The sequence below is a fragment of the Otolemur garnettii genome, unplaced genomic scaffold, assembly GCF_000181295.1.
Source record: "Otolemur garnettii isolate 467f Iridium unplaced genomic scaffold, OtoGar3 scaffold00023, whole genome shotgun sequence".
Classification (NCBI taxonomy): Eukaryota; Metazoa; Chordata; class Mammalia; order Primates; family Galagidae; genus Otolemur; species Otolemur garnettii.
In genome coordinates, this window is record NW_003852418.1 from 6,987,961 (window position 1) to 6,996,930 (window position 8,970).

General features: G+C 48.4%; 1 pseudogene; it reads left to right on the forward strand.

Moving 5' to 3' along the window:
* Nucleotides 1–7,452: 7,452 nt before the first annotated feature.
* LOC100956576 lies at nt 7,453–8,769 on the forward strand (annotated as a pseudogene).
* Nucleotides 8,770–8,970: the final 201 nt, after the last annotated feature.

The following is an 8,970-nucleotide window of genomic DNA, read 5'->3' on the forward strand; positions in this document are numbered from 1 at the left end:
GTATTAAAGTGCCAGAACCTCATGAGGGCCTTCTTGCTGTGCTATTCCATGGCAGAAGGCGAGAGAAGGAGAGAGGGTGGGAGAGGAGCATATTGAACTCTCATCCTTGAACCCTTTTATAATCAGCATTAATCCATTGTGAGAGTGGAGCCCGCATGATCTTCTAGACACTTCCCACCAGGTCCCACCTGCCAACACTGTTGCATTGGGGATTAAGTTTCAAACACTTGCTTTTGGGGGGACACAGGGACACAGCCAAAGCATAACAATCATCATCTCAGATTATCTTTTCCAACCTCTCCCATGAGTGGGCTCCCGGCATGGTGGGGAGGGGTCGGATCCAGCCTGTGTCAGCTGGCGTAGGAGACCTAGACATCCAGTTGTCCCCCAGGCCCATAATCAAGCAGGCCTTTAATTTGCAGGCCTACCTCATACCTCTTGGTGTTCAGAGGTTTCTGGTCCTAGCAATCCCTGAGCCTTTCTGAGGTTCTACAAGTTGTTTGGTGTCCTGCAAGCTCTCCCTGAACAGCCAGGTTTCAACATGCTGGTTTCCTTACTACTCTCCACTCAGCATCTGCCTTCCAGCTTCCAGAAGTTGGTGGATTCCTCTTATCTGCTATTATCTCCTCTCATATTTTCTTTGTCCCAGTACATAGATACACACTAAAAAATTCCTTTGGGCAATTTTCTTGGAACTTCCAAGGAACAATGGAGATATTAAAATAAGTATATGGGTATTTGACTTGCCATGTTTAACCAGTTGTCTCCAGCCTGAGTTCTTGAATGAGAGAACCCTTAGGGCTTGGGAGGACTGTGTAGTGTCCTCATCCCACTTACTCCTTCTGGTCCCATCTCAGGATCCCTTGGGAGCCCTCAGCACACAGGACATCTTCCTGCCTCTCTGAGCCAGGCCATGGCTCTGTTCCACCTCTACCCCAGGCCTTGTGCCTCTCTGCATCTTGACCAGAACTGAGCAAGTTGCTGGAAGGCAGATAGGAATCCATGGTGTGGGTTATTCCTGGGAAGTCATGCTGGGCTTTGATGAGTTAAAATTCAAACCTGGGGATGAGAACCAGACATTTCTAAATTGGAATATAGAAATAAATCCCTCCCCCCAAAGGTAGAGTCCCACCGTATTTACAATAGAGGCCAATGTCTGTACTCAAGAGGAGAGCCTGGTGGAGTCCCACTTATTCTTGAAAACTTCTTAGGAAGGTGCCAGGTGGGAGACAGACACACTGCCCCTCAGTCCCTCAGTGACTCCAACAGAGACAGCATTTTCCCCAGGGTTTTCTTCCCTGTGTCTCTCTATTAAGAGCCTGCAGGAGACCCTGGATTGGGTTGTGAGGCTGCATTGTACGGATGGCATGCACCTGCAGACCCAAGACTCTCCCTCAGTGGGTTAAGGTCCTCATGAGGCCCACAGGAGAAGTCACCCATGCTGGCTGGCCATGACTGGAGAGTTTACAGAAATACGGGATTTTTGGTGCCAAAACCAGAACAGTCTTGGGGAAAATATAAGAACCCCTCACACACTCTCCTGGGCATGTGTATAGTGCACAGTCTTCTGTTGTTATAGTAGAATATCTTAGACTAGGTAATTAACAAAAAAGGTCATTTATTTCTTACGGTTCAGGAGGCTGAGAAATCCCAGATCTGGTGGCTGCATCTGCTTGACCAAACAGCATACAATGGTTATTCCCTGCTGCTGCCACCCCACCCACACCTCACCCAGCACTTTTAAGCAAGGCATATAGTGAAGGTTCAAAGAATTCTAGAAAGGCCACCTGGGTCCAACCCCCAGCTCCCATATTCTCCATATCTATGTGTCTCTGGGCAAGTCACTTCACCTCTCTCTGCCTTGGTTCTGCATCTATACAATGGGAAGAATGATAGTAACAGATTCGAAGGATTGAGTGAGTTAATAAATGTAAATCAGTTAGGACGGTGTCTGCCATACAGTAAGTTATTCAGGCTACAACTCCTTCGCTGAAACCTTGATGTCTCCGGGCTCTGATGCATTCTGGGATTTGGGAAGTTTGGGGTTGTTTTGGAAGGCACATGATTGGGGGTGTTTGGGAAGGAACATGACATGTGTTCTGCAACACCCTAGTGGGGCCTGGCTTAGCATCTCATAACTAAACGCATTAATATTTCTACAGAAAATAACATGAATATTCATGTATCTGTTTGGGTTAGGTTTTTGCTATCAGATGAGTTTTGGTGCTAAACATAAATTCTTTTGTTCAGAAATTTGGGGATCTCTGAAGTATGAATAAGGGATTGCAGACCTGTGTAAGAATTTGCTATTATTATTGTTTCATGTACATCTGGTGTGACTACCGCGTACCTGCTTCTTGAGGACAACTCTTTGTGTTTTGTGCCCAAGGCCCCCCTTGAGTTCTTAGCAGAGCCTTTCTGCACCAACAGCTCTGAACAATCTTTGAAGGACGAGGGGACATTCTCTGTTCTTTCTCTACCCAAGCCCTCAATGTAGTTCCTTTTAATATAGCTGTAATGGTTTGGGGTGGGGGAGTGGTAAATTGCAAATTCAAGTCTCCAAGAGCCGGTTTCAGCCTACGCTTGGGGAGTTGATTGGTCCACAGTGGGGGAGGGGCACTGATTGTGGGAAAGTACAACAGGCTGTGGGTTCTGGGCTGTCATCTGGCCTGGACAAGGGAAGATAGTGGAGCCCAAGGAGGCTTTAGGCCCCTCAGCAGCCCCTGGGTGTCCGTAGACATTGCCACAGCAGATGCTGTAGCACTTACGGAGACGTGTCGGAGGGGAATGGGGAAGTCTCCCCACTTGGGGTGTGTTTCCTCTGAGCATCCAGGAAATGCATGCTTTAGTCTGTTTCAGGGAATTACAGCGGCCTAGCCCTGTGAGAGAGCTGGAACTGACCTCCCAGCACCTCACAAAGCTCCTGCAGCTCACCCAATACTGATATTCCTGGCTCAGCGAATGAATCATGCAAATTCATTTCTTTTGAGATTTGAATTTCTGCTCCCTGTCAATGGAGCTTTGGCAATCAAAGACACGGGCCCTTACCCACGAGGGAGGGAGGGGTGGAGGCCTGGCGGTTGGCCCCTGGGGAAGGTGCCTTCCGTTGCCTGATGGATGCCACTAAGCCTTATGTGAACTGTGAGATCACAGGGAGGTCCTGGTTCCCACCTCCTCTTTTGGTCCCTCCACCATCTGGGGTGCTCCCTACCCCTTGGCCACTTAGCTCCACCCCCAAAAGGATCCTGGACTTTGGACGTCTCCCCCTCTTTCTCGCTTCCTAATCAAACCTCCTCTCTGCCTCCAGATAGGAAAGACACTGGGAAAGAACAGTGGAGGAGGAGTTAGGAGACCTCTGCCCAACACACTGTGACCTTGAACTGGTCTCTTGTCCTCTGTACCTCGGTTTCCCCATATATTTGAGGGAGGGATAGAATTTGGCCAGGGGATGCAAAATCAAATCACTCTAGGAACCAGGCAGATTGGGGCCAGGGCTCAGGTGAGCTTGAAAATGCCATCCAGGCTGAAGGGGATGGCAGCTGCCAAGTCCCAGGTCACCATCACTATGTGGAAAGGGAGCCCAGTGCAGCCAGATACCTGATTTCTCAAGAGAAACTGCATACATCAGTATGAGCTGCTGTAACAAGCAACCCTAAAGCTCAGGGCCTGAATGCCATGAAGGTTTATTTCCTGTTGTCACCATGGTCCAATACGGAACAGCAGGGGCCCCCACATGGCCGTGGGGAAGCCCCAGCTCTTTTCATTTTGTGGCTCTGCTATCTGTAAGGGCTTTGAAGCCTCCCCCCCCCACTACTTGGGTCCTCTGCATCTGTCCAGCAGACAGGGAAGACAGTATGGGGGACCACAGGGGAGGCTTTAGAGATGAGGTAAGAATTGGTGCGGATTACTTCTGCCCACATTCTGTTGGTTAGACTGTGGTTACAGGGTCCTAACTAACTTCAAGGGAGGCTGGGAATTAGAGTCTAGCTGTGCGCTATGAAGGAAAGACACACATGGCAGCTCCATGCCTATAGCTTAAGCAGCTAGAGCGCCAGCTACGTACATCAGAGCTGGTGGGTTCAAATCTAGCCAGGGCCTGACAAACAACAATGACAACTACAACCAAAAAATGGCCAGGTATTGTTGTAGGTGCCTGTGGTCCCAGCTACTTGGGAGGCTGAGGCAAAAGAATTGTTTAAGCCCAAGAGTTGGTGGTTGCTGTGAGCTGTGACGCCACGGCACTCTACCCAGGGCAACAGCTTGAGACTCTGTCGCAAAAGAAAAAAAAAGAAAGAAAGAAAAGAAAAGACACACATTTGGAGAAAGCTAGCCAACCTCTGTCACAAGTTGAGATTTTATGTGTAATCTTTGAATTTTTAAACATTGGCAAGTAATTTTCCAGAGATTCTGTGTGAATTTCACAACCCCTGATTATGAGCCATCTAGCTCATAGACTTGTCGGTTTGTGACCTTCTGCCCAAATGAGCTGTGATTCTGCCGGGCAAGGCCAACCATTGGTGAACCGGCAGCTTTTGTTTATTCAGGGATTCACACAGTCTTTCAACAAACATCTATCAAACTCCTGCTCCATGCCAGCTCATGGGATAGGCAGTGAGAACACAGGCGGAACAACAACAAAAAAATCCCACTCCTTCCCTTGAAGAGCTCACAATTGTTTTACCTCCGTGTAGAAAACAGTGTTAGATTTTAAAATTAAATTTGAGAGCTATTGAGAGTGTTACATCTTGACAGAGCCGAATTCCTTAACTGAAAAGAGTGACTTCCTAAGGGGGACATGCTCGGCTGCCAACTTGGTCTCCGTCTCTGCGAGAGGGGGTAATGATCTCCACCTTGAAGGGCTGTTGGCAAAGAAGAGAATCATTGGAAAATTCTGGCACACTGGGGTTTTATCGCCACCTTGTTCCCTAGTGGCCCTGGTGGTGATCCAGGTGTGATTACTTTGGGCGGAGGCATCCCAATGTCTCCTTCAAGTCTCAGCCAGCATTTACTGAATGTGACCCTGAGCCAGGCCCCATGCTAGGTGCTGGGCACAGTGGTAAGAAAGGCCTCGCCTCTCTGAGAGGCAGTCACAGTCCACTGCCTTCTGACTGCTGTGGGTGGAGCCCATGATGGAGGTGTGCCTTCCCTCTTCAAAGCATGAGGAAGGAGGGAGAATTGCATGCCCATGTCAGAGTTACTATGATGACAAACAGGTCCGTTGTCTTGGTTGACATCAACAAGGAAGTATCAGCAGAAGCCTTGCAATGACCCCATGGCCTGGAGTACTAGTCAGGGTTGAAATAAGTTTAGCATGTAAGGCTTCTGCATAGCCCCAGTTCCTGGTGAAATGCTGTATCTGGGGCCAGAGCACTTCTGCTATCCTAACACTGTCTACAATCCTTTCACCCTGTGGGGGGAGGTGTGATCATTAGACCCATTTTACAGGTAAGAACACGGAGGCTCAGAGCATTAGTGCCAACTTGCCCAAAGCTTCACAGCTGGTACAATTCAAATCTAGATCTAGGCTCTTCTATGCCTCATAATATAAGTCAGTGGGAGGCAGATTTCTGCTGTGGGGCTCAGAAGACCTCTTTCTGGGCTCCTGATCAGCTGTCCAGGATGGAGGATGGGAAGTAAGCCATCCAGGGCTCTGCAGGGGTCTGGTAAGAAATGAAATTTCTCTGTCTGAGCCTGGGAAGCTGGAGTTCTTTTGTTCATTGGTTTGTTCATGCATTTATTCTGGTTAACTCCCAGCTCTGGGAGTTACCATCTGGGTGACGCTGGCAGGTCACGTCAGCCTAAGATTCTACTATGTGCCAAGAACTGTTCAAAGTCTACAGAGGGTACAGGGTGGGTGAACTAGTCATATACTCCAACCACAGGACAGGTAGTAGAGTGGGGTTAGGGGCAGCTAGCATTTTCTGGAGGCTTCCTGGAGGAAGTGACGCTGGCTTGAGTGGAGGTGGACAGATGAAAATCTGCTGACCATGCCTATCTCTGGTAGGCGTGGCAGGGGTTTCATTCTGGGGAGAGGCAGAAGTGGATTTTACAGATTTGCTGTGAACATCACAAGCTTAAGCCCCAGAACCCGTCACTTGCCGGGCATCTGCCAGTGACCTAGAAAGGGCCGAGGAATCAATGCACATTCAGGATCACATGCTTTGTAGAACTTGTCAGTATGAGATATTTGGACTGTAAACGATTAAGAATCTTGCCCTTCCCACACCACTTCCCTCTCTGTCACACTTCCCCTCCTTTGGGGTACTGCTGGAGTGGCTGTGGTTATTTTTTTGGATCTAGCTAAGGGCAAGTCATCACAGAATAGTGGCATTGATGAAAATAACAAAAGTCGAAATACACCATTACAAAGAGGATGTTGACAATAAACTGGTTGATAGGTGGCACCTGCTCAGAACATTTTTTAAAGTAATCACAGAAACATAACACATCTCAAAATCTTTCAGCTTCCATAGGAAAGAAACTTAATAGAGGTTCTTCGAAATCTGACAACAATCCTAAAATTTTATGACACTAAAGTAGCCCCCCTTTATCCTGGTAGGGTTCAAGACCCCCAGTAGATTCCTGAAACCATGGACAGTACTGAACGCTATAGGTTCTGGGGTTTTTTGTTTGTTTGTTTTTTGAGTCAGAGTCTTACTCTGATGCCCTGGATAGAGTGCCTTGGCATCATAGCTCAGAGCAACCTCAAACCTCTAGTTTCAAACAATCCTCTTGCCTCAGCCTCCCAAATAGCTGGGATTACAAGTACTGGCCACCACACCCAGCTAGTTTTCCTATTTTTTCAGTAGAGACAGGGTCTCACTCTTTCTTGCTCAGGGTAATCCTGAACTCCTGAGCTCAAACAATTCACCTGCTTTGGCCTCCCAGAGTGCTAGGATTACAGGTGGAAACCCCTGCGCCTGGCCTGTGCTATGCTTTTTCAATCTGATAATCAAACAGTCCCCAACAGAATGGTGGCGGCATGCACTGTGTGCATATGCTGGACCAGTGTCCCAGATGAGACGGAGTATGACAGTGTGAAATTTCATTATGCTACTTAGAATGGTATGTGCTTTAAAACTTATGGGGTGGTGCCTGTGGCTCAAAGGAGTAAGACGCCGGCCCCATATACCAGAGGTGGCGGGTTCAACCCCAGCCCTGGCCAAAAACAACAATAACAACAACTGCAAAACTTATGATTTGATTACTTCTGGAACTTTTTTATTTATTATTTTTGGACTGCATTTGACTGTGGGTAACTGATCATTGGGAAGCAGAACCTTGATAAGGGGAGGCCACTACCTTGATAATGAGAAGGAAGCCGAAGGAAACTTATCTAAACTATCAACAATAAAAAATTGTAGTTGACGGTGATAGAGAAAAGCCTAAATTATCTTCTTAGCCAGAGGCGGCAGCTTAAGCTCTGCCATCTGGGCTGTGAGTCCAGTGCGGATGGTAAAAGGTGGTGGTTGCCGGGGTGAGGTTGAAGTGGAGCCCGAGATGGCTGACTTGGAGGCGCGAATGTAAGTCAGAATACAGCAGAAATGTCCGCTGAATGAGATTCTTGGACAAGCCTGTCCACTATTCAGAAAATAACCCTGAGCCTCAGGATCCCAGCTGGTGCCACAGTCACCTACATCCTGTACCGCAGGTACAGGAAGAGCAGAGAAGAGCAGCTGATGTTTGTTGGGGAGGATGACATTGAAATAGAGATGAGAGTTCCCTGGAAAGCTGTGAAGCTGATCATTGGGCGACAAGGAGCCACCATGAAACAGCTGCAAAAACAGACAGGTGCTGGTATTGAGGTGGATGCAGAGGATGTAGAGGATGTAGATGAGCGAGTGCTGCTTGTCAGTGGTTTTCCTGTTCGGGTGCGCAAGGTCAAAGCCATAATCCATCAGATCCTGAGAGAGAACACCCCAGTGTCTGAGCAGCTCTCAGTTCCCCAGAGATCTGTGGGCAGCATCAAGGTCCCCAGCTCTGACTTCAGTTTCCAAGCTGCTGAGTACCTGGAAGTCTATGTCTCTGCCTCTGAACCCCCCAACCACTTCTGGATCCAGATCATTGGCTCCCGCAGCCTGCAGTTGGATAAGCTTGTCGATGGGATGACCCAGCACTATGAAAATGGCCTGCCTGAAGATTTGACTGTGCAAATAGGAGACACTGTAGCAGCACCTTTACTTACAAATGGTTCCAGGTATCGAACCCAGATTCTTGGCACCTTGGAAAATGGGAACTATGACCTCTATGGTGTTGACTTTGGAGATAATGGAGACTGTCCACTGAAAGACCTCAGGGCTCTCAGGAGCGACTTCCTGAGCCTTCCATTTCAAGCAATAGAGTACAGTCTGGTGCTGATCGCCCTGTCAGGGGAACAGTGGGAAGAGAAAGCATTGGATGAATTTGACAGACTCACTCACTGTGACTGGAAGCCCCTTGTGGCCAAGATCTCTAGCTAAGTCCACACTGGGGTCTCAACGTGGCCAAAGATCTACTTATATGACACTTGCAGTGGGAGAAACTTGATATTGGGCTAGAATTAGTTCGTAAAGGATACGCAAGTGAGATTCCTGAAGACGTGGAAGAAAATAGAGGTGTCCCAGACGTGTTGAAGGATGTGACCTCAGACACAATGTCCCTCTCATCGCTATGCTCAGTAAGACCAAAAAGAGCCCTGGAGAGATGACATATATCCCGTCCTGCCTCAGCTTGCCGGAAGCTGCCTCTATGTCTGGTGATGATAACCTTGATGACAACTACTCACTCTGAAGTCTGGACTCAGCTTGCTCCGCCATCTGCTTTGCTGATTTGGTGCCTGGAGGAGGAGGCTTTGCTAGAGACCCATGCCGCCCTTCATTACACACGCTGTCTGGCTTGCTCTGGACCACATCCGTTTTCTCCTTCCACTGGACTACGTTGAAGGGCGGGGCAAAGGGAAACAGATGCACTCCCCAACTCTGCCTCTGATTT